General features: G+C 51.6%; 1 protein-coding gene across 1 annotated transcript in view; it reads left to right on the top strand.

Moving 5' to 3' along the window:
• ALX4 (ALX homeobox 4) overlaps positions 1-24,353 on the top strand; it is a 40,075-nt gene that overhangs the window by 884 nt on the left and 14,838 nt on the right. The window lies entirely within an intron of this gene.

The raw sequence follows: 24,353 nt of genomic DNA, 5'->3' as shown, positions 1-24,353 counted from the left end.
CGGGCGGCGCCGCAGGTGGGAGCGTCGCAGGTGCGGAGCCCGGCCGGGAGCCTGGAGCGCAGTCGGCGGAGCGCGCCCGGGATGCCGTGGAACGGGGGCGCCACACGCGTGCGGGTCCAGAGACGCCTGAGGCCGCGGAAGACCTGAGTCGAGGTGGTTCGCGGCGGGCAGGCGGGCCGACCAGAGTTCCCGAGCGTTTCTCCTCCGGCGATCCCCAGAGGCGGCCGGCCTCCGAACAATGGTTTAGGACCGACCGGCTGGGAAAGCCACAGAGTTCCAGGCGCCGCAGTGCTGGGCAAGAGGGAAGGTTCTGGGTCCTGATTTGGGCCCACGGGGAACCTGAGGCCTAAATGACCTCCAAGCCCCCTTGAAGGCGGCCTCAGGACGCAGGCCTGGGCCCCGAAGCGCCGCGACCGTAGTGGAGGAGAGAGCCTCTCAAGGGCGGCCTGAGGCCAGAGCAGCTGAGGAGCCTGGGCCTTCTCTCCCACAGAATCGGCATTGGTGAGCCCCAAGCTGGCAGGGAGAGAAACTGAGAAGGGAGAGAAAAATCCCTGGGCTAGGAGCCCTGGGTACACACTCTCCCCCTGGGGCCTTGGCCTTCAGGCAGGGCCCTGGAAATGAGCTGGTTCTGACAGGACAATGGCTTTGGCTGCACTGATCCAGGCCCGATGGAGAGACACCAGGCCTGGGGACAGAGGTGGGACATGGTGGAGGCCTTGGCGACTGGAATAACCTTAGGAAACAACCCATGGCAAACGCTTTCTTACACTCAGCCTGGATCTGGCTCCCCACAAGCTCAGAACTAGTCCACTAAGTAGTCGTTGACACGCACAAACGTTCACACATACACTTGACTACACTTGGATTCTACACATACACACACAACCACTTCCTCATGAGCAGCGCGCTCACACACACACCAAGTACGCTCATGTGGCTTCGCACAGAGCCACACACTCTCAAACCCACAGGACAGACTGAGCAGATTTAGAGAGATCCGGTGGCTTTCCCCACCTCCTCCACCTTTCCTCTCCACCTTCCTGTTGGAATGAGATCAGGCACTCGGATCACAGACACTCACAGCTCCACACAGGTGCTCCTTCCACACTCAGGTGGAGAGGGGCTCTCGCCCCGTCCACATGCACCAGCCTGCCAGCCCCGGGGATCAGGCTCCCTCCTCCTGGCCTCACCCAGGCCCCTCCTGGTCCCTGTCCTTTGGGAATGTTAGGTGTGAGCAAGTCACAGACCGAGGGACCCGTGGAGGTTCGTTGTGCAGAGCCAGGGGACTCGGATGTTTTCTCTCCCACCGCACTGGATTTTCATGTGTTAGAGAAATTCACCAGTGGGGCTTCTGAGGAGGCTGAGTTAATTAGGCAAGGAGAGCTCCTGAGCTGCTTTCAACCTCTCATTTGGAAATGTCTTCAGGTTCAGAGGGAAAGGGGAAAGAGCTAGACCCCTCCGGGCGCTGCCTCTGAGCCCTGCTGGGCCCCCACTGCCAGCCTGCGTAATGCATCCTCTACAGGCGGTAGCCACTAGGGCAGCCCACACTGTGACCTGAGAGTAAGAAATCCCTCTAAAGCCCTGTTTCCTCATCTGCATCACGAGGAGATAACAGTAAGGCCTCGTGGGGTAGTAAATGTTCCCCCACAGAGCAAGAGTCTAGCCTCCCCGCTCCACGTTTCTACCGTCGGCCTCTGTGCCGTTGGAACCTGTAAGCACCCAATTGTGAGGACAGGGCAGGCCCCCGACCTTGCGCTAGGCAAAGCCAAAAGCTGCAGGTTGAGACAAAAGGCAGCTCAGAAACACCAACAGGACCCCACTTCCCTGATGCCCAAGATGGAGGCACTGCTCAGGGCAAAGCCACAAACAACAAACAGCTCTGCTTATTCTTTTCCTTCTCTCAGCAGCTGCTGTTTCTCTGGCCAAGAGGAGATTTCTGGCTCCTGTAGAAAAAAAGTTAGGCACATTAGGTCCAAGAGGAGGAAACCGAGGCACCAAGAGGTGAGGTTCTGATCTCTACAGAGGCAGCTGGGAGGAGGGCCTCTGGAGCGGGCTCTCTAGATGGCCAGCAAGCAGGGAAACTGAAGCATACACTGACATGGTTCTCTGCCACACTCGTGAGAGCATGTACTCCAAAGGGGGGAAAACGAGTCTAAGGAAAAAACCTCGGATGTCCCCAGGAGCTTGGGGAAAGGCAGAGGCAGACACGGCTTTGGTGCTAGGCTTGCTGCGGCTGATCTCGGCTCCCACCCAAGGTAGCTTTGACCTGGCAACCTCCTTCCCAGCTCTGTTAGTCCCCCGGGCAGGAAGCCAGTTCCTCCATCTGGGCAACTGCACCGAGCGGAGGAGAGGGTCCGAGGTCTCCTTTGGGACGTCAGCCCAGGGAGCCAGTCCTTGGGTCCAAGCGCTCCTTGGAAAGGTGCGGGTTTGGGGGCTGTGCTGGGGCCACGGCGAGAGAGCCTGGGGCAGGACAGCTGCCTCAGGTCTCCAGTGACGGGGCTTCTCGGAGATGGGGAAAGAGGAGGTGAGAAACCTTCCCCGGCTGCAGATGTTCCCTAACTGAGACTCCGTTTCCCCATCAGTACTAAAAGGGCGACGAACAATGGGACTCCACAGTCCCCCCTGGGTGCAGAGACATTCGCGTTTTTACAGAAGAGCCCCACTGTGTCCTCGCGTGTTGCAATCCCGACCCCGTCAGGCTCCGGGTTCACACTTCGGCCTTCCGAAGTCCCTGCCCCCTGGCCCATCCTAGGCTGCATGGGCCCCAGGAGACACGCCAGGTTGGAGACCGATGTTTCTTAGACGGGGGAAGAGCCTCCTCACCGCGGGAGTAGGGACTCCGGCACCTCGCTCCCAACGCGGACGACTCTCCAAGCCTCCGCTTGTGCGGCCCGCCAGGCCTTGGCCTTGCGCCCCAGAACGCTACCGAGAACAGCCCTGCTACCTCCTTCTCTTTCGCTTTCGATTCGGTGCACGCAGGTTTTCGTTGCTAGCCGACTGCTACCTTCCCATCCAGCCGTCCGCGAAGGCAGCGCTCTTAGCGCAGAGGTCTTGGCAGACGAGGGCAGGGCCGGAGACCCCTGGGGCACCGCCGAGGGGCTGGTCTTGATTTGGCGAATTAGACGCAGAGTTTGAATGCTGGAGATATTTATTTTCTCCCACCAACACAATCCACACACCACAAAATGTGTAAACTCCTCCTGGGTCATATTCGAATTTACTCAAAGAACCGGGGTGTGTTTTGTGTAAGAGAGACCCCCCCCCCAAAAAAAAGACAGCGAGAAACCGAGGCTTGCACGTTAGCCGTAAGAGCCGGTGGGTGATTGTGGGATGATGGAGGGAAAACTCAAGCCTGGGAGCTGTGACGTCGACCCCCGGTCAATTTTGGGGGTGGGGGAGGAGAGGAAGAAAGATGCTTTTAATTTTTTACTTTGTTCATTTCTATAGCCGCCAGTCTGCTCTAACAGTCCAGCCTAAACACATACAATCTTAAATAGAAAAACAGAAGGCCTGGATTAAAGGTCTAGTATTATTTTAAATCAGTCGATGCACACAAAGTTTTCTTTATTATAATTTATATACAGTGAAGTACACAGTTAAGTGGAAAGTTTGAAGAATTGTTATGTACTTGTTCGCTGTATAACGACCACTTGGATCAAGACACTGACCATTTACGTATTGTATCTGTAAACGAAACCTTTGGGTGGGGGGATTTTTTTTAAGTTGTTGTAAGGAAATTTCAGAAGAGACTTCAGGGAAGCCAGAGAGCCTGCCCTCCACCCCCAGCCCCCCCACCCCGCGCGCCCCTTGTTCTCGATAGCGGCGTTTCTTGAGTAGGTTGACCTTGTACGCCCGGATTTGCGCGGTCCCTACTCTTCGAGGGAACTACGGGCTGCGCCGGGAACCTTGCCGCGCAAGGCTCTCATGAAGTCGCCGATGCCCCGAGTTTTGCCCGCTGCAAAGAGGGGCCACAGCAGGAAAACAAGTTAAAAGTACCATACATAAATTTTTGCCGTAGTCCCCGAGAACCTTCGTTTCAGAAAGCAGCTGGGCGCTCTTTTCCGTGGGCATACCTTTTCACCTTGGCCTCAGCCCCTTTCTCTCTTCCCGCAAGTCTGCCCTCGGCTTTGTTTTGGTGGCAAACTGAAATATGAAATGGAAGTATAAGGGCCTTTGCATGTACGGGGTATGAAAGGAGGTTGGAGTCCCGGCGTTTGTGTGGGGTTCGGGCTTCTCTGCCGACCCCTGGACCAGGGTGCCCGGAGCAGCAGGCAGAGACAGAATGTGAAAACTGTCGGGAGCCCGCGAGGCTCCGAGGCTCCTGGGATGGAGAATGGGGAGGCCGCGCTGGAGTGGGTGTGCCTTTCACTGCAAGGAGAGGGGAGTTGGGGGCCGGATGCGAGAGAATGCTTGGCTGAGGGAACTCTCAGCAGCCTCAACCTCAGCGTCCTCAGCTCCCCCCGCCCCCAGGAAACCGAAGGACCTAGGCACAGGCACTGTTTTGGGTGAGGTGGTGAGATGATCGTGACTCCGCATCGGGACCCCGCCTGCCAGGTGCCACCGGGCCACGTGCTCCCGCAGCTACGGGGTTCGCCAGGCGTTGTTAAGGTGACAAGGCAGGTCATCAGATTCGAAAACCAAGACAGGGAGGACTCAGCTATGGGCTGGTGATGAGCCAGCAAGTTTAGAGTGAAAGGCAGCGCCCCACCCTCGCCCTTTGCTCCGGAGCTGTGGGTGCCACAGGCCAGCCTTCTGTTCAGACTAGACAGTGAGAAGAGGCCCTTTTTTCAAAACAGGGCTTTTCTGGAGAAAGAGGAGGCACTTCTGTGTGACCACCAAGGCCTCCCAGCTGTAGGCTGGTGCTTCTCAGAGATCAGAGTTACTGGTGGCCCCCAGGGACCTTCCATCCAGAGGTGCAGCCCTGTGCCATCTTCTCTAGCCTACACACGTGCAGATGGGCGGCAACACCCCCAACTCCATTCAAGATGCTCCCTCTTCACCCAGTACAGGGGTGCGGGGTAGCCCGGGGCAGCTAATGCCATGCTGCCTGGAAGCTGGTCTCCCTACAAAGGCTGGACTCAGTGGTGCGACAGGAGCCTCCAGTGTGTCCAGGGAGGTGTCGCGGGAGCTCCAAACGCACCGGACCTGTGCATCCGCCCATCCCCAGTGCATTCTGCCACCTTAGCAAAGACCCTCTTCTCTACCCCATCCCACCCCAGACCAGCAGCACCAAGGAAGAGAGGGAGCGGTGGAAGGGGAGTTGAGGCTCAGTGGAGAGGAAAAGAGACACGCAAAGAGCACTGCTCAGAGCATCCAAGGGCTGGGGAACGGGGTGGCGATGCTGAGCAGCGGGCAGTTCCGGGCAGCTAGAAGGCTCACTGCGCGTGAGGACAGGAGGGTTACTGGGAGGTACCGGCGGGTAGATGGGGCGCTGAAAGAGGTGCCACTGCCTGCCAAGTACCTGTCTTTCCCGAGGACCACGCTGCGTGTACTGGGGACCGCAGGGTCGGGGCTGCTGGGTGTGGGCGACACTGCGCTTTGGAGAAAGAGAGGGAGCCGGCGCGCGTTTCATCGGATTCTTAAAGCAGATTGTCTCAGAGCGGATTCTCCTTCCAAACTGGGGGTCCCGAAGCCTGGGCGTCAGCCCCAAGCGCCTCGCAGATGGACCGCCGGGGACCCAGGTCGGGGCAGAGCAGCAGGTTCTCCGAGCTCTCCAAGGGCCGTGGCGGAGAAGATTGAGAGGCTGTGGAAGGTTTGGGCCGGGCGCGAAGGTCCAGCTTGGCACCCGTGCGAGGCAGGGCGCACATTCTGGGTTGAGATGGCGGCGGGTCTCCACCACGGTGTTCTCTACTCCCTGCATGGCCTTGGGAAAATCCCTCCCCTTTCCCTTTTAGGTCCGAATTTTAGTTCTGTGAAATGCAGGAGTCTGGACGATTTCCAAAGGCCCTCTAGGGGTTACTGTGCTGGTACCAGTTTGGACCCCCCTCACCCTCTTTCCCTGCCCTCCTCACCCTTACTTCCTTTTTTTTTTTTTTTTTTTCAGGAGACATCGGGGTAGAGTGTGCCGGGAAAGGCTTTCCTGGAAGTGGAAACGTGTCCTGAGGGTTTCCTGGGGTGTGCTAAGGGGCGCAGGCACCAAGTAGGCAGCAGTCCCAGGACAAGTGGGCAGGCGGTCCTAGAGCAGCGGAAGTTGAATGCAGGCTCTAGATTCCAGGCTGGGGCTTCACTATGGAGAGGGGAGAGGGACGGGGTGTCTTTTTGCTCACGAGCGACCAGGCTCAAGTCGGGGGCTCAGGGGTTCCTGGCCCCTCCACCACTCCTGTCCCCTGTCTGCACCCGTCTTCCCTATCTTGGCATTTACTGATCACCTACCATGTGCCAGACCTTCTCCTAGAACACACCCAGCGAGCAGCTCCCTGCTATCCCATACCTTCTGTCCTTCCGGGTGTATACATTTGGGCATAGGAAATGCGTACTGGCTGGAAGGATGAATGAAGAATTGGTGTCTCATTTGGAGTGTTGCCGGAGTGTGGTTAAGTGCCCCTGTGAGCATATCCCAGTACCTTGGCTGGTGTGGGTGGAGGCCTGGGGGTTTGTGTGAGCGCATGTCCATCGTGAACGCGGAGCGGTGTGCCCCGCCCATACTCATCGGGTCCCGGTCCTGCTCTCCCAGGGTGATTCAGGGGACCGTGCATACTAATTTGTGTGCGCTCCTATGGGGAAGGCATGCGTTCCCCAGAGCTTCCGAGGGTGCAGCCAGTGTAGGTGAGCCGTGTGTGGGCGAGGGTGAGCACCTGTGCACGATCCCGGACACCCCGCCCCCCCTACGCCCGCCCGGCCCGCGGGGACCGCGCGTGTTGTAGGCTCTGCCACCAGAGTCGCGGGCCAGGAGGCGGTGACGAAGAGCCTGTGTGTCATGGCCTGTGGCCTTCTCCGTCGCTGGTCGCGGCTTCTCAGGGAGGCTGACTCACCGAGTGGCAGGCAGAGTCCCCCTGTGGCCAGCTGGGGGCAGGGGAAGAAGGAGTTGGGGAGTATCTGCCCCCCCCCCGACCCCGCCCACTGTCTCCCTTCGCTGTAACCCAGCCAGTAAGCCGCACAGTCTGTGCATCAAACAGGGTAGATGTTTGCAGTCTCCTCCTCCAGAAATAAGGTGGGCTCCACCATGAGCTCCTGGGGTTGCCGGGGCAACAGAAGAGCACCCGGTGGGATTGCAGGAACTCATCCCGAATGTGACCCAATGGGGCAAGGACTCCTGCTCCCTGCTGGGCTCCCTAAACCAGGTTTTCTTTCCTAAGCGCATGGAAACCGTGCAGTGAGAGCCCAAGGGGGTTAGCTGAGGCCACATGACCGACTTCCTCCTCTGAGGTTGACCATCTGCCAGGCTGCGGACATCGGTTGGGTCTAGAAGCCTGGTACTCAGCCCTCCAGTGTGATGGGTCATGGTGTCAGGATGGGTGCCCCACCCGGTCCCAAATGCCCTCTTTCACAGGGAAGGGACTGAAATGCCTAATTCCAGTTGCTCCCCAAACTTTGCCTGTCCCTGTGCCAGGCCTCTTGGGGGATTCTGTGAAGCCCTGGACGCAGCCCCTGCCTTCAGGTCCAGAAGTCCTGCCTTCAGAAGACAGACCAGTGACTTGGCTGTTTGCAGTTCACGGGGGCGGTGCTGGAAGGGGGACGCCCAGATTCAGGCTGGGCAGAGAGGGGCAGCTTGGCTCACCCCACTCCCCCTGGTGGGCGGAACCTCGCCCAGGAAGGTGAGGGCTCAGAGAGGTTGAGGGAAGTTGCGAGTTGCCACAGACCAGCTGGATCTCCTCTGGTAGCTGAAAAGCTGGCAACTTCTCTCTTTTCTCCCTCCATGCCTTCTCTGTAGGTCAAGAGATCTGGGTTCAAGTATTGGCTTTCCCCTGGAAATGGCCCTGTGCCTTTGGAACAGTCCCCTTATCTCCGGTTCCACTCAGTTTCTTCATCTGCAAAAGGGGATTTGTTTGGGCCTGTCCTGCCTGTGTGGGAAGGGAGTGTGCGGGTGCAGAGAGGTAGTATGCCTGCAGGTATATCCTGCAAGGTCACCTTCTCCACCTGGGAGGACTAAGGGCCCCACCGCCTTAGTCATCTTGCGGGTACTAAGGTATTTTGAATGGGGTGGGGGGGCGAGGGCAGAGTTCCGATCAGGTTTCAGAACTTTGGTGCCTCCTGGATTTGTGGGCCTCCCTGATATCCAGGGGTCTCCCTGGCCTTGTCTGGCTCCACTCAGCCACGTGGGTTGACGTCTGGCTCACACCCCAGCACTGAGCTGGGACGGCTCCACGGCCCCCCTTCAAGGAGGCAGCTCATCGAAGGGCAGAGAAGACAAGGATGCCCACGGCTCTATGCACAGATCTCCTTTCAGGGCCTCGCTCTCCCATCTGAAACCCCCTGCCTGGGACTAGTTGATTTCTGAGGTCCTGGGGTTCTGCGCTCTTCCAGGCCTCGTTGTACCAAGAAGTTCCTTGGTCCAGCCTGCCAAAGGGGAAGAGTCTGGCGGTCTTGCCTGACTCCCTGCCTCAGGACAGGGACGGCGAGGAAGTGAGGCTGATGGGGTGTGAGGCAAAAGGAGGTTAGAGCTGGCAAGGTAAGGCCTCTGCCGCTGAGGACCCCGTGTGACAGCTCATGTTGCCTGAGCATGTCTGCCTGTGCCAGTGCGCCTCCTGGGTGTGATTTCACTGAATCCCCATCTCAGCCCCGAGAGAGAGGGATCCTCTTATCATCCCTATTTCAAGGATGAAAGCAGACTCATAGAAGACGAGTAACTTGCCCAAGGTGGGACAGCTCGGAGGCAAGAAGGTAAGTACTTGACGGCCAAGGGCTCTGAGAACCCAGAGGGCATCCTTTTGTGGGATGATCCTAATTAGATTTGAGGTCACTCTCATCCTATCCCAGATGATACGGGATTGAAAGACTGGGTTTTACAAATATGGCCCCCAAAGAGCTTCTCTCATCTTCTCATCTGGGGATGCAGTGGCAGATGGGGGGTCAAGGATGGGCTTGGTGCCTGGCAGGTTGGAGTCTAGACCTGACCTTTGACCTTGGGCCCAGCTTCTTCCCTGTTCAAGTGTCCTGCTGCGCTGCGGTGAGAACACGGGGCCAGGCACTGCGTCGGGACCTCACAACTGTTTTGAGGGATTACTCCTTGAGTTCCCGGAGGCCCCAGGAACGTGCCAGAACCTCTGGTCAGGGCAGGGTTGAGCTGAGGACCATGTGTGGGAGCAAACAATGGGGAAATACCTTCCTCCTGGGGAGGATGAGAGACTGTGGTAAGGCTTTTGTCTGTTTTGTTTCAAACATTTCCCAGAGCCTGGAGCAGGGCTTGCTATACATGGCAGGTGCTCAATGAACATTTGGGAGGGAAGGGAGGGAGGGAGGGAGGGAGGGAGGAAAGGAGGGAGAGAGGAAAGGAATCAGGATGTGAACATGCTAGGAACTCTAAACATCTTTCTATCTTCTCTTCCTTCCTCCTTCTTTTGAATCTGAGCCTGGGTGAGAACACAACTTGTAGTTCTCTTGTACCCTGGTGGAAAATAATTTATTTCCCTCAGGGATCCCTCTGGGGAGTGGGAGTAGGGAAGTCTTGGGTCGCCCTGTTTTGCACAAGCCTGGAGTCCTCTCAGCCTCTGGCAGTTAGAGGAGCACCTTTTCCCCCCACCGTTCTCCTTCGCTGTCACCTCCAAGGCCACAGCTAGGGTCTTGCTGCTTCCCCCAGGCCAGCTCTAGTCAAATAGCCATCCCTCTGCCCACCTCCCCCGCCACACGCACTCCTCTCAGGTCTCCCCCCTTCCCTGCAGTGAGTTCTGGGCCCCTGGTTCTTCCTGCCGTCTGCCTAGCGGGGCGGCCCCAGGGCTGCAGATGTTCCTCCCTGGGTACCCCATCCACTCAGCCCCGTCCCACCCCAGGATTCTGAGATTCTGCACCCCCAAGGGATGCAGCACTGTGTTCTGGCCAGGATGCTGTCCTGAGCTTACAGCCCAGGTGAGAAGAAACATTTAGACCTGAGCCTGGGGTGGAGCCAGCACTCAGCAGGTCGTGGCCACCACTATGCAGTGAGCCAGGCACTCTGGGAGGCGGATCAGAGACGTGGAGGAGACTCTGATGGAAGCGCTTCCTCCTGCCTCTTTAGAGAGGGAATTGGGCATAAACAAAGCTGTGAGAGGTGCCCTGCCAAAGGCTCCCCCTCCCATCCAACAATTCCTGCCGGGTTGTGCCCCTGTGTCATCAGGTGTGGAGCACTTGGCAGTGAGTGAGTTGATTCCTGCCCATGGGGATGTGAAGACATGGGAGTCCTCAGGAAAAGTGCAAATGGACTGAAACTTAGTGATTACGGGCATTTGAGATGGGCCTTGGAGGTTGAATAGGAGCTCACCAACTGAACAAGCTGGAAACAGCACTCTAGACTCAGCAGATAGCACTTGGGTCAGGAAAGTACATGGAGTGTTTGGGAAAGAGCAAATGTGTGCCTTGCAGGGGACATGATGGACACAGGCGAGAATCGGCCTGAGGAACGACAGGGGCAAAGCCGAGAGGGCCATTCACTTTCTGGTGAGGTGTTCAGACTTCAGGGAAGCCCCTAGAGGCCTCTGAGCAGTACAGTGAGAGGCTGAGAGCCCAAGCTTAGTGTGGCCTCTTTTAAAATTCAAATCTTTATTTTAATTAGGGATAATTTTTGTTGTGGTAAAATATACATAACATAAAATTTACCACTTCAAGGATTTTAAACGAATGATTCACTGGCATCAAGTACATTAGTAGTGTTGTGTAACCATCACCACTATTCCCAGAACCTTTTCATCATCCCAGACAGGCCCATTAAACAATAACTCCCCATCTCCCTCTCTTCCCAGCCCCTGGAAACCTCTGTTCTACTTTCTGTCTCTGAATTTTCCTACTCCAGGCACCTCATAGAAATTGAATTATACAATATTTGTCCTTTTGTGTTTGGCCATTTGTATATCTTATTGGCCATTTGTCTTTCTTCTTTGGAGAAATGTCTATTCATATGCCCATTTTTTAATTGAGTTGTTTGGCTTTCGTTGTAGGAGTTCTATGTATATTCTGGATAGTAATCTTTTATCAGATATGTGATTTGCAAATATTTTCTCCATTCTTGTCTTTTCACTTTCTAGATGGTGTCCTTTTGATGCACAAAAGTTTCTAATTTTGATGAAATCCAATTTATCAATTTTTTCTTTTGTTGCCTGTGCTTTCATTGTCATATCCAAGAAATCATCGTTAACTCCAATGCCAGGAAGAATTTCCCTTATGTTTTCTTCTAAGAGCTTTATAGTTTTAGCTCTTAAGTTTAGGTCTTTGATCCATGTTAAGTTAATTTTTGTAAATGGTGTAAGATAAGGGTCAAACTTTATTTTTTTGCATGTGGATATCCAGTTTTCCTCGTATCATTTGTTGAAAAGACTGTCCTTTCCCCATTGAATGGTCTTGGCAGCTTTGTAGAAAATCAATTGACCATATGTTTGAGAGTTTACTTCTAGGCTTTCTATTCTGTAAAATTGGTCTGTCCCCAGCATGGCCTTCTGAGATGAAGGTCCAGAGTTCCAGAATATGGGGAACCTCATTAAGTCATCCTGTTCAGTCCCTCGCCTCCAGGCCAGAGACTGACCAGCCAATGAGATTCAGCTCTGGGACACATTTGTTTTCCAGGAACCAGAGCTGGTGAGAAGGCGTGGAGGACAGAGCTAGTGGTGAGGGTGCCAGAGCCACGACCTTGGCCTCTGAGTAGGCCCCTTGCTGTTTGGGAGCCCCCATGTCCTTCAGTTGACCCTCCTGTGAGGACATGGCCTTGGGGGAAATTCTCCTGTGCTCTTAGGGTCCATACACCGCCTCCTGAGAGGACCAAATCTGAGACTACTCCTTTTGGTAAGATGATCCCAGAGCCCTTTCCCCATGGAGCTGGGGGGAGCTCGAGGAGGGACGCCCCCTGTGCACCCCCCCGGCTCTGCACTGTTGGCCCTGTGAATATCTTGAAGATTTTCTATTTGATTCTCATAAGAGGCATTTGCTGCACCCTGTCCTCCACCCTCCATCCCAAGTGCTGTCCAGTGAGCGGCTCAGCCAGGGACTAGATAGTATTCTACAGCCCTGGTAGGTAACCAAAGGGGAGGGGGGCTCTGTCCCCCACTATCACTGCCAGTGGAGCAGTGGGAGCCCCAAAGGGGGCTCTTGTGAGACCAGTGCTTCCTGCCTTGGAATCCCCCAACCCAGTTGAATAAACAGAGGCTGAGACTCCAAGCCAGGTGCCCAAAGGCAAGTAACAGGCACAGTGTCTAATGTTCTTGGAATCCTGTAGAAACTGTGTTCATCCTACAATTCAGCTGCACAGGCTGCCTGAAGCTTCAGATGCCTTGGATTCGGTGAGGCCAGTGTAGCCAGGACCTGGGAACAGATTTCAGCCTGTCTAGCTGAGTGACCTTGGGCAAATTAGTTGACCTCTTTGCCTCAATTTCCTTATCTGTAGAGTGGGTATATGAATAATATTGTGAGGATTAAATAAGATGATATAGGTAGAGAGCTTAAAACAGTTCCTGGAACAGAGTAAGTGCTCAATAAATATTAGCTGTTATTTTTGATAGGATTTTGCTGGAACTTTGAGTAGGTGAAGCCGGAAACTTTGACAAAGAGTTATGGTTGACTTGAAAGCATAAAATTGGAAAATGTGCAAATTATTACTGAGTCCACACTGTGTGGTTGACAAAACGTTATAAAATACGGATGAGTGATGAAAAGGGTGTAGGCTGGCTGTCTGCCTAGCATGGGGTCAGGAGGGATCAAGGACGGGAGAAGGCCCCTCAGACCCTTCAGGCCACATCTCCCCAGGCTGCTGGGGAGTTTAGGCTCCCCTTCCCTAAACTCGCGATAACTGACTGCTCGTGGACCAGCCTCCTTGTTTGCTCAGCATCAGCTCTGCACCAGGGATCAGGGGCCGCCTTGGAGAAACATTGCCTGAGCCGAGGCAGGTGGACAGCCAGGGCCGGGCTTTACCTAATAAACTGTACAGGACTTAGCCCCTCAGGGGAGATTACACGAAGCCATTTTTGTGCTACACAAAGTACATTCTCACTGTTTCATGGGATGATTCATTTCCCTGAGAAGTACTAACAGAGTACTGAAAAGAGGTGTACTCATCACATATCCACTGCGGTTTTCTTGGTGGAAGGTACACACCGTACACTTTAAAGCAGAGACATATTTGACGTTTTCTTCAGTCCAGATGATCAGAAGGCAATGAAAGAATCATTCTTCACCAACATGTTTGTTGTAAATATTGGAATATTGAACATTGTTTATACTTATTACACGTGATGGGCAAAACACTTGGACCCCACCTACTCCAAATCCCAGCCATTTAGATGGAAACTCTAACAGCTTAGGTATAATTTTGTTCTAGAGATTTTGAATTTTTAACCATTTTATAGTTTTAAAGATGGAATGTTTTTAAGCCAAGATTGAATAATCTTATCCAGCCTTATCAACCTCAGAAAACTTTAACTAGCAGTCTCACAATTAATTCAGCCATTATTTTTCCCTTCTTGTCCAAGGAGAGAAACATCTTCTTGCTTTTTTGGCTTGTAAATGATTCTTTAGGTTATGAACACAGCATGAACACATCTGGAGAAAGAAAACACTTGATTTTGGTGGGGAAAAAAAAATTCTCTCTAGGCCGACATGGTCATTCTGCAGGCTGAGACATTTAGTTGCTTGACAAGATGCATCTAGTTCAGAGGGTATTTGTTGGGTGCCAGACGTGGGGACCAGAGCTTGATAAGATGTTTTCCCTGTCCATGATGAAGATACTGTCTAATGGTGGAGGTTGCCATGCATCCACACTTGCAATGCTTTGTGAAAAGTAATCTAATTATTAGGGGAGTTCCGAGGAGGGCATGGCAGGAAATCCGCAAAGAGGAAGTGATGATAGACTCGGGCCTGGAAAGGTGACCTGGGGTTCGCTGGGCAGAAAGGGCCCCAACATAGTCCTGAATCACCGAAGTTGGTTTCTAAATGACAGCAGCAGTGGTGGTGGCAACGGTTACCTTTCTGGAACGGTCCGTCTCGCCACTCCCCACCCCCAGAGAGCTTTCAGGTGGTATGATGGTTAGAGGGCAGCAGATGCTCCCACAGGGAAAATTCTTCCGGAGCCATTAAATATTGGTGTGCCTCCATAGGAAAGTTGTCCAGATGCTCCAAGAGTGTAAGTGGGAGTGAGGTTTTTATAAGGAGCTCACGACTGCTCTGACCTTTGTCAACTGGTTTGTAAGCCACACTGTCTTCAGTGCAGTGATTGAAATTACAGTTCTCATTTCGTGGTTATAGCTTCAAGTTGCAACCTAACTTAGTTTAAAAAGTATTTATGGAAGGGCCTTTCTTTAACATCAACTAGCAGTTTTAAATATGTATGTAACAAATGATAAACAAAATTGTCAAATGTTTCACCCCATTTATCGTCTTTGTTATATGTATGTAAAATGGGCCCTGATTGGAAGGGGACTGGGCAGGGGGCTACTTGGAACAGGGGTTTGTGGAATGTTCCGGGCAGCTGGAGCTGGGGAAACTTGAGCTAAAAAGAGTACACCTGGGGCGGGGGCGGGGGGAGGATGAGACACTGCAGCTTGAGTGACTTACTTTGCTTTGCTCTTGCAGCTGCCCTGGCCTAACTTGCCTCCAAATAATAAGTGCATTAATCTATCGCGGGGAACTCCCGTTGATAGAGGGTGTGCTGTGTATCAGGCAGAGATGTGCATTCTTGCACTGGGCTTCACTGAGACCTCACAAACATGCTGGGAGGTGGGTATCATCCACCTCACTTTACAGATGAGAAAACCTAGGCACACAGAGGCCAAGTCACTTTGCCAAAGCATGAGTGGCTTGGAAGCCTCCTTAACAATCTCCTTTAGAAATTTCCCCATTTCTTTAAAGGGGAAAACTGACACTTCCTTATCATGCATAAAGAGCTAGCTATACACAGCTTTAACAGACCCCTCCAACCAGATCACTGCCTTGAAGCCTCTCCTATATAGAGATCTGGAGTGGTCCTGGCAATACTGCTCCCCCCACCAGGCTGGCCGAGATGCCCCTGCTCTGTCCACCTCCCTGCACCATAATCACTGCCTCCCTCGTGAAGGGGGGCTTTTGGAAGGAAAGGGCCATGCTTTATTCGACTTCGTATTTCCATCACCTGGAACTTTGCCCAGCACATAGCTGGCGCTCCAGAAATGTTGCTGAATGAATGAATGCAGCAAATAAGTGGCAGAATCAGGAGTCAAACCCAAGCCTGTCCTGCTCCAAAGACTTCTCATTCATTTCACCTAGAGCAGGATTTAAGCTTCTCCATCCTGCCTCCCTTGGATCCAACGGCACTATTACAGTGTCTCCGTGGGGATGGTTGGGAATGCAGGTTTTCTCCCTGCTCTGAGGGATTAAGTGGGAGATATTTAGGGACATACGCAAGGCCACTCGGTTAGGTGAAGGTAGAGAGGGACAAGGGGCAGACAGACCACCAAGCTGGTTTGATATCGGGAGACACAGTCCCTCCACTGACAGGCCTTGTGATCGCTCAGGGTCTCCGTATCCCGCCTGGAAGGTGAGTAGTGGCCCAGGGTGACCCCTGAGCTCTGGGACTTCTGTTTGGGGCTAAGGGAGAGTACGGAGGCTTCTTCTGCTTCTGTGGCAGTGGACCCAGCCTGCGCCAGCGCCCCTTCCCCTGCGGGGTGCTAGGATCTCCTCCAGCCTCATGAGGCAGGGCTTGGGGATGAGACCTAGGCTGGACCAGGAAGGAAGGAGCCGGGAAACCTCAGTCTCCATGAGGATAGCAGCTCACAGGGGTGGTTAGAGCCCCTGACTGAGGTCACGACCCCAGCTCACCCCAGTAAATGTCAGGAGGTGATGTTCAAGTGTTAGATCATAAATGGGGCTTCTCATCGTCACCCGAAAGTTCTGTTTAGATTGGTCCTCTGTGATGGAAACGTCTCCAATGGCTCAGTTGTGTCTCCCAATGACAAGACTAAGTCTGCCTGCAATCCCTTCAAGATTGCCTGTCTACGTAAGAGAGACAACACATCGTTGTGTGAGAGGCCATAGACAGGACACTGGGCTTGGAGCTGGACCATCTGGGTTCAAATCCCAGCTCTGCCCCTCCTAGCTATGTGATCTTGAGCAAGTTAAGCTTCTCTGGACCTCAGTTTCCTCATCAGTAAAATGGGGGTAAAAACACAGACCTCCTAGGGATCTGGGGAGGATCAAATAAGATAGTGGATGGGTCAGTACTACTCAAACACGAGTGATTATGTGATTGTCCGTATTATTGTCACCAGCCCTGGGGGGAGGCCCCTAAGGCTTCTCACTTAGTAATTTAGGACCAGCTCAGTTGGGAGTTGGGGTGTCCTGTTTTGCCGTAAAATGTAGCATGCCTTGCCAGGACCTCTGTAGTTTCCAATACTCAGTTCAAGGTCACGCTCTTGCTGAGGCCTCCCCGACCTTTTCAACAAGAACCGACTGCTCCTCCTTGTGGACACGCTGTGCCCAGGATGCAGGGCTCTTGCCATTGGGCCCCATAACACTTGACCACACTGTTACATGTCTGTCCCTTCCATGAGGCCATGACTAAGGGGAGGCTCTGGGGAGGTGCTCGGTGAATGAACAAACAAGTAAACCAAGGAAGGAGCACAATGAATAGATGCAAACCAAGTCACATCATCAGGGAAAAGACAAGAAAAAAGAATTTGGGGAGTAAGCTGGGGGACAGAGGGGACCTCGGGGGCTGAAGGCAGGATGAAGGCCCTGAGGGACACTGGCTAGTGGGCTTTCTTTTCTTTTTTTCTAATTTTTTCATTGTAACATACAAGTAATAATAAAATTTACCATCTTAACCATTTTTAAGTGTACAATCCAGTGGTATGAAATATATTCATAATGTTGTGCAACTGTCACCACCATCCATCCTCTTTTCATCTTGTAAAACTGAAACTCTGGTCCCCATTAAACACTAACTCCACACCCCTGGGCTCCAGCCCCTGGCAACCATTGTTCTACTTTCTGTTTCTATAAACTTGACTACTCTAGGGACTCATATAAGTGCTATCATACAATATTTGCCTTTTTGTGACTGGCTTGTGTCACTCAGCATAATGTCTTCAAGGCTCATCTGTGTTGTAGCAGGTGTCAGAATTTCCTTCCTTTTTGAGGCTGAATAATACTCCACCGTATGGATGTACCAGTTTGCTTCTCCATTCATCTGCTTATGGACACTTAGGTCACTTCCATGGTCCAGCTATTGTCAGTCGGCTTTCTTTTTAACCCCTTCTCTTTGGATACAAGGAAACCTCACTCATTTAGAATAATTGTAGGAGAGCTGAAATTATAATAGGCTCAAACAATAAAAAGTACTTTTATTACTTTTAAGGTCCAAGAGTAACTTGACCTCAGCTAACAAAATACTGCTTCCTTTGGGCCTTAGAAGAGCATTTAGAAGAACCACGTGCTTTAATGGGGTCACCAGTTACTTATGTGGATGGAAATGTGGGTTTCCATAGGGCTGAGGAAGCAAGGTTTGTTCCTAGAGTTGGCTTCTGCCTTGTGATTTTGATTCCAATGTGCAAGCCCATTTGTAGACACCATGGATGGTGCTGGTGACGGGGAGGAGGAGAGGTTGCTCACTAAACCCCAGTCTGGGTCCTGTTCAAATTATACAAATGCTGACTTCAGAACTGGGATTCCTGGATAAAGCGGTTTCTTTCCATTTGTCTGCATACTTCTTCTTTTTAAAAGCTTTTTGTTTTGACATATTTTCAGACATCAAAAAAGTTAAATGTAGAATACAAAGAATTCCCAGGTCCCCATGACACCAATTCCCCAAATCTTAGTGTTTACTATATTTGTGTTATCACTCTCAATCTCTCTTGTATATATGTATGAATCAACATACATATCTATACACAGATACATATTCTTTCTGAACTGTTTAAGGGTAAGTTGCAGACATATGCCTCTTTACCTCGAAATACTTCGGTATTTAGCAGAGAACAAATGCAAATTGAGACCCGGTGTCCGAAAGAAAACAAGAAAGAATTAGTTGGGTGTAAGCTGGGGGATGGAGGGGACCCTGAAAACAAGGCCCCAAGAAAAGGCATTGGTCCACATTTGAGGTCCCAGATGGTCTATGAAATTCTATCAGGACAGTTTCATCAGGACCAGCACTGAAGGTCGGATGTGATGGGGCAGATTTAGAGGCGTCAGAGAGGAGCCATCCTCCTGTGACTCCCACTTTTTCCCTTCCTCCCTGACCCTATCTTCTGGCTGCCCCGTCCCAGCCCCACACAGGGTATCCAGTCCAGGAGGGCCCAGAGGAACTGCCGCAGGCTTAGGGGTCAAACCTCAGCTCTGCCTCTCACCAGTTGTGTATTCTTAGACAAGTCCTTTACTCCCTCTGGCCTCAGTCTCTGGGGCTGGCAAATGGGCATATTTCACATGGTTGTTGTGAAGAGCAGCAGTGGTGACATGACAGGTGTGCTAGTACTGGGTAAAACATGAAGCATCCCAGTGCTAATTCCTTTTCCTTCCTTGGTTCTGGGAAGCGCCTTCCATCCTCTGGACCACAGGAAACCTCCCCACCTCAGTGTGTGGGAAGAACCAAGAGAGCTGTCTGAGAGTGGAGTGATGGGGGGCGGGCTGCAGCCCCCGCCTCTGCTGATGCTTCCCTGGGGACGAGCCCACAGAGGAGCTGGCAACAAATCCGCCAGCTACATGGACAGCCACCTGGCAAAACCGGGGTGTGGGTAGCATTTGCATGGCTCACTTGTAAGTAGCTACAAGACCGAGGATTCCCCAGGGTCTCCACGAAGGGAGGTGACTCTGGGGAATCAGAGGAGCTCAGGTCACCTCATCCACCTCTGTGTCCCTTGTAGGGCTGAGAAGCGGCAGACACGTAGTAGGACTGAATAACTGCTTGTTTGGCCAACCCTCCCAGGGAGGGCCTGTGCCTTTAACCAAATTTGGAGAAACTTCATCTGAAGCAGGGACCGTGGGGCATCACCTCTGGCCCCGAGGAACTTAATTGGGACTGCAGTGCCTCCTGGTGGCCAGTGTGAGCCACTGCAGCCTTGATCATGCTGGATTTGGGGGGGAGCCTAGAGCCTGAATTCAGGGACCCGGGAACCTGCCCTGTGGGTGAGCATGGCGTCCTAGGGCCCTGCGACTCCTCCTCAGTCTTGGCTTCCTGTAGGGGCTGCGCCTTCTCCATAACCCCTTCTCTCCTCTCGCTGGCAGGAAATCCGGCAATACTTGTTGACATGAGGAAGCAGAGAAGCCAAAAGGTTTGCCCAGGGCCCTAGCAGCAGCGGGGCCACCTTTGGCCCTTCGTGCCCTGCCCCGTGGCTGGTTTCTCTGAGCCCCATCATCCCGCAAGGCCCAGTGTCCCACTCCCATGCTGCAGCCACCCCACACAGCAGTGTGTGCTGAGGGACCGAGGCCCCCCGGCTCCGGAGTCCAGCCCCGTGGCCTTGGGTCCCTTTCCTATGGGCGCCCCGTCACCCCCAGCGGAGCTGCAGAGCTGCCCCGGCACTACCAAAGGCAGAAGGAGCCCGGGCCCAGCTCAGGACCCAGCAGTGCATCAGGGCGGCCCTGCTCTGAACTGCTCACAGTCGAGTGGGAAGCAGGACCACACACCAGTGCTTTAGAGCAGAGAATCCAGTGTTTAAGAGGTAAGCCCAGCCCCCGGGGTCAGGGAGGAAGAAGGGGTCAGCCTTGCGCTGAACCTTGGAAGCACAGTAGAAACAATTCAGCAAAGAAGAAATACAACAAATAAAAGGTTAACTTTACTAGTAATTAAAAAAATGTAAATTCAAACAAGATTCCACTTTTATCCTTCACACTGGCAAAGATTTAAAAAAACAGTATAATGACTGGTATTGGCCCTGAAGCAGATGGGCACACGGAGGAAATTGGCAGATTTCTAGAAGACACGTTTATCAGAGCTCTTAAGATGTCACTGTGATCTAACTCGGTATTTCTAGTTCCTGGAGCTTCTTCTGAGGTAATCACCATGAAAGTATCAAGGGATTTAACTGCAAGGATATTCATCCCAGGCCTGTTATCATTTCAAACAATCAGCGATCCACGTGCCCAACAGTAAGGGACTGATGAAATAAAATAGTTTGTCCATCCGGTGAAATACTATGCAGCCATTAAAAACGATGTAGTAGAAGAATATAGAATAGGATGGAAAGATATACAGGATAGTGTTAGGTTAAAAAAAAAAAGAAGACTTTTACCAAAAAAAAAAATTATGTTTCCCTTTTGTGTTTGTGTGTTACAGTTTTCTTCTTTTGGTCTGTCTTGATTTTTTTTTTTTTTTAATTTCCATATAGAACATAGATAACTATATGTAACGAGGAGGGAAAAAGCCACAAGATTTACAGAGGAAGATACGCAGGGAGAGTAGGAGTTAGCCAGATGCATGAGGGGCAGAAGGGCATTCCAGTTAGAAGGAAGAGCACATGCAGGAATGGGGTAGCCTGAAGCCGCTCGAGCAGCGTGTTGGAGGCATGAGGACAGGGCTGTGGGACCGGAAGCGAGGTGCAGAGGTGGGGTGTGGAAAGATGTAAGTCTGTGAGGAGAACGGGTGTCAGTCCTGCCTGGGGAATCCTGAATGCCACAGTCAGCCTGACTTGCAGGGTTGGCAGATTTAGCAAAAAACTAACAACAAAACCAGGACGCTCCATTTAATTTGAATTTCAAATAAATAATGAATAAGTTTTAGTATAAGTATGCCCCATCCAATATTTGGGACATACTTACACTTAAAAAATGACTGTTTCTCTGAAATTCTACTTTAACTGAACACCCTGTATTCTATCTGACCGTCCTAATGAGGGCTCTGGGCACCAGTGGAGGGCCTCTAGACAGGCTCGCACTAGACGGGATGTGTGCTTTAGACACTCTCTCTGGTTGTAGTTGAGGGCAGTGAGTCTGAGGGCAGAGAAACCAATGAGGTCTGCGCTTAAGCCAGAGCTCTGGAAATCTCCAGTACCCAAGAGACCTCAGAGTCACGGCCGGCGGGGGGGGGGCCCAGGGGGGCCCAGTTTGTGAGGACAGTGGCCGATCCCCACCGCGAAAGGGGCCTTTCGCTGAAGTATCCCTACCCTTCCTCCACCCGGCTCCCCCCGTGGCGCTCACCCCCATCTCCCACATCACACAGCCGAATCCAACACCTTCCAGAGCAGACATCATTCAGGATTCTAATCGCTGCTTCCACATAGCATTTTAAAATGATAAAAGCCATTTCTGTTCATGGTAAGACAAATAGAAAAGTAAGTCAGATGAGAAAAAAAAAGGAACAAAACCCAGATACCAGTATTCTTACCTTTGGAAACTTCTAGTATTTTCTAAGGACAGATACCCAACCCCTACCTCCCCTTTTTTTCAAAATGAGATTTACTTACTATAACACGAACATCTTTCAGTTACTAAAATGCTGTTCTTTCACATCAGTTTCACTCATTTTTCATCAAATGTTTATTGAACCCCTTCTGCATACCAACCACAATACTAGGCATTAAACAAAAGGGCTAAACAAAACAAGTATATTCAGATATATTCCCTGTTTTATGGAAGGGAGAGAGCGAGACAATAAATAAAGGAAAAACAAATAGATACAAAATAATGTGTATTAAATGCCAAGAGAGAAACAGTCTGTAGAATAAAGAAAATCAGGAAGGATCTTCCAGTTATGGAAATATCATCCTTTATTTAACCAATCTCCTATTATTAGATATTTTGCTTACTTTCAGTTTTTCCATATAATAATGCCATGATGAACTTTCTCTCTAGTTAATTCTTTGTGCCCATCCATAATTCTGTCTTTAGTTTAAATCCCTAGAAGTAAGATTTCTGGGTGAAGACATACAAACCTTTTACTTACTTAGTTTTTCTTTACTATATTTAAACCCAATTTTTAATTTTCTCTATAGTTTACATATTTTTTATTTTTAAAACGGCATGGTGTAAAACTAAAATGGGAGGGGGTATTATTTTATGAATTTGAACACATTCCTGTACAGACTCACGTACTCACCATCACAACGGGGATACGGGATAGGATAGTTCTGCACACCAGCCCTTTGTGGTCAAACCCGCCCCCTCCCCAGCCCCTGGCAACCGGTGGTCTGTTCTCCGTCCTGGTACTGTTACCTTCCCCAGAATACAATGCGATAAATAAGTAGAGTCATGCACTATATACATTTTGAGACTGGCTTCTTTTACAGACCATCATGCTGTCTTTGAGGGTCACCCATGCCATTGTTTGTATCACTAGTTTGCTCTTTTTACCTCTGTAGCATCCCACTGCATGTCTGTTCCAGAGCTTGCTTATTCATTCACCTGTTAGAGGACATTTGGGTTGTTTCCAGTTTGGCGTGATTATGAACGAAGCTGCTATAAACATTTGCATACACGTTTGCAATGAAAATGTCTTTGTTTCTTTAGGGCAGTTGCCTAGCAGTGGGATTTCTGGGTCTAGCCGTAAGAGTATGTTTACTTATACAAGACAATGCCACACCGTTTTCCCACCAGCGATGAATGAGAGTTCCGGGTGCTCCATATCCTCGCTATCACTTGGTATCATCAGATTTTTTATTTCCATTGCAATAGGTGTGTAGCCATATCTCATGGGGGTTTTAGTTTGAATATCCCTAGTGGATAATCCATAGTGGATAATACGTTGAGTAGGTTATCATGCTTATTTCCATGTATATCTTCTTGGGTGAAATGTCCATTCAAATATTTTACCCATCTTTTTTTAGTTTTAACATTACTGCTAACCAAGCTCCACATTTTATTCAGATTTCACTAGTTTTTCCCTAATGTCCTTTTACTGTTTCAAGACCCCATCCTGGATACCACATCACATTTAGTCCTCATGTCTCCTTAGCCTTCTGTGATCTGTGACAGTTTCTCGGACTTTCCTTGTTTTGAGAGGCACATTTAGGGCTTGGGTGGGTGCATGTTGGTGACAGGAGTGCCTAAGTCACCTCATGGGTGGCTGGCCTGAGCCCTTGTGCTTCCTCTCTACAAACCGGCAGTTCCTCCAGGGCAGGAACACCGTCCGTCTCTACTGGGTACACACTGATATGCTCCATGCATGTTTGCTGAAATGTCGCCCCAGTTACTGCTACCCCTTTGGTGTTATTTCTTGGGCCTGGAGCTAAAACTAGGGACATCTAAGCTGAACTCTGGACAGAGTCCAGTGGCAGATGAGGTAGGCTGCGGACATAATCCATGGCTCACCTTTAACCTCTGCCCCCACCCCCGCACGACTGTTTGGACAGCGGTGGGTTTAGTCAGCGCCCTTTAAATAGCATGAAAGGGCCTCACGCTGGCCTGTTTTGTTTAAGGAGGTTGCATCGGCGTTGTGCACACTGCCACAGGGCATGCGGCCGGCTCACCCGAGAACAGAGTAAGCGGCATGTCCCCCACAAAGCAGATGTTTGGAGGAAAAATAGATGTAATCAAAAGCACGGAGGATAAAATTACTCAAACCCCTTAGACAGACCCTCCATATGCAAGGGTACACACACGCACACACACACGCACACATGCACGCACGCACGCACCACCCACGTCCATACCCACCCGCGTGTATCTACAGGGTCACGTTCACACACACACCCACACGCAACAGCACACGTCTGCAGGCACACACGTCCCACTTGTGTGCCTGCCGTTGACCACACGAGCCTGCACGCTACACAGACCTATCCGCAGGCCACTACACATGTGTTCCCCGCACCTATTTGCAACTGCAGGCTTGTGCCCCATGCCCGAGGGCACACATCCATGCACGCGGAAGGGATACACACAGAGAGGCCTCCAGCATCCTCTCCCCAAATGGCTTCAGAAGTTCATTCTCTTTGAATCACAGCCATAAAAAAAATTCTCTTGAAATCACAGTCATGAAAAAAAATCACGGTCACCTTTGGAAATCTTTCAAGGCCTTTCATGTCAAAAAAAAGTTAGTCTAGAGTAGAGTGACACCCTAGGGTTGAACCGGGACGAATGGCTAGAGGTTAAGGGAATGAAGAAAGGTTTCCCATTTCTCGTTGGATTTCTTGAAAACCAACAGCCGGGGCTGTCCGGCAGCGGACCAGGTGGCTCCCAGAAGAGGCCAGGCCTCCTCCCCAGGGGAGTTCAGGCAGAGGCCCAAGGGCCTTCTGTGGCTCCTGATGGAGAATATAACCTCGAGCCGAAGAATGCTTCCCACTTCATCAGAAGTGGTCGATGGGAGTCTTTGCCTGGGGTTGTTTGAAGGGCCAGGGTCCCCC

The sequence above is a fragment of the Balaenoptera musculus genome, chromosome 8 (assembly GCF_009873245.2).
Source record: "Balaenoptera musculus isolate JJ_BM4_2016_0621 chromosome 8, mBalMus1.pri.v3, whole genome shotgun sequence".
NCBI lineage: Eukaryota > Metazoa > Chordata > Mammalia > Artiodactyla > Balaenopteridae > Balaenoptera > Balaenoptera musculus.
This window is presented reverse-complemented; position numbering and strand designations above follow the sequence as displayed.